Source organism: Falco punctatus, assembly GCF_963210335.1.
Source record: "Falco punctatus genome assembly, chromosome: 1".
NCBI classification, from domain to species: Eukaryota; Metazoa; Chordata; class Aves; order Falconiformes; family Falconidae; genus Falco; species Falco punctatus.
Genome location: NC_137580.1, coordinates 82,199,814 through 82,201,337, shown reverse-complemented (window position 1 = coordinate 82,201,337; position 1,524 = coordinate 82,199,814). Strand labels below are relative to the sequence as shown.

The 1,524-nt window shown below is 59.9% G+C and overlaps 1 protein-coding gene across 9 annotated transcripts in view; it reads right to left on the bottom strand.

The window, feature by feature from the left end:
* Positions 1-1,524, bottom strand: part of LOC308056225 (uncharacterized protein) — a 121,440-nt gene that overhangs the window by 96,287 nt on the left and 23,629 nt on the right. The window lies entirely within an intron of this gene.

Genomic DNA, 1,524 nt, shown 5'->3' with positions numbered 1-1,524 from the left:
CTGTGTGTGGGAAGACGAGCAGGCAGGACAGAAGACTGGCTGGGCTGAACAGAGAGCTTTGGCTGGAGCTCAGGGGAAAAAGGAGAGTTTACCACCTTTGGCGGGCAGCTCAGGAGGACTACAGAGATGATGTGAGGTTATGCAGGGAGAAAATTAGAAAGATGAAAGCCCAGATAGAACACAGGCTGGCCACTGCTGCAAAAGTTAAAAAAATGTTTTTTCCAAATACATTGGAAACAAAAGGAGGGCCACTCCATCATTTATCAACAGCTCTGGCAAACTGGGGAGGTCCCAGAAGACTGGAGGTTAGGCAGTTTGACACTCATCTATAAGAAGGGCTGGAAGAATGTTCCAGGGAACTACATGGCTTTCAGCTTCGCCTCAGTGCCGGGGAAGGTGATGGAGCAGGTCACCCCGAGCGCCATCACACAGCACGTGCAGCACAGCTGGGGGGTCGGGCCCAGCCAGCCTGGGATGATGAAAGGCAGGTCCTGCTGGATGAACCTGGTCTTGTAAGACAAGGTGACCCACCCAGTAGCTGAGGGAAAGGCTGTGGATGTTGTCCACCCAGACTTCAGTAAAGCCTTTGACACAGTTCCCCCCAGCATTCTCCTGGAGAGACTGGCTGCTCATGGCTTGGGCGGGTGTATTATTTGTTGGGTAAGAAAACTGCCTGGGCAGCCAGGCCCAAGGAGTTGTGGTGAGTGGGGTTACACCCAGGTGGTGGCCGGTCACACGCGGTGTCCCAGGGCTCCGTGCTGGGGCCCGTTCAGTGTCTTTATGGAGGGCCTGGCTGAGGGGATGGAGCGCAGCCTCAGCCAGTTTGCAGATGGCCCCCGGCTGGGCGGGAGTGTTGGTCGGCCTGAGGGCAGGAGGCTCTGCAGATGGTCTGGGCAGGCTGCACCGATGGGCTGAGGCCACTGTAGGAGGTTCCACCAGGCTCAGTGCCAGGCCCTGCCCTTGGGTCACAGCAACCCCCCGCAGCGCTACAGGCTGGGGGAGAGCGGCTGGGCAGGGCCTGGGGGGAAAGGGCCTGGGGGTGCTGGCTGGCAGCCGGCTGGGCAGGAGCCAGCAGGGTGCCCAGGTGGCCAGGAAGGCCGGCAGCGTCCTGGCTGGTGTCTGAAACGGTGTGGCCAGCGGGGCAAGGGCAGTGACCGTCCCCCTGCGCTCGGCACTGGTGAGGCCGCACCTCAGGTACCGTGTTCAGGTTTGGGCCCCTCGCTGCAAGAGGGACAGGGAGGTGCTGGAGCGTGTCCAGGGACGGGCAGCGAGGCTGGTGGGGGGTCTGGAGCACAAGTCTTGGCAGGGGCAGCTGAGGGAACCGGGGTGTTCAGCCTGGAGAAAAGGAGGCTCGGGGGGGCCTTATTGCTGCCTACCGCTGCCTGAGAGGGGGTTGTAGGCACGTGGGGGTCGGTCTCTCCTCCCAGGTAACAAGTGACAGGACAAGAAGTAAAGGCCTCAAGTTTTGCCAGGAGAGGTTTATAGTGGACGTTAGGAAGAATTTCTTCACTGAAAGGGTGGTCA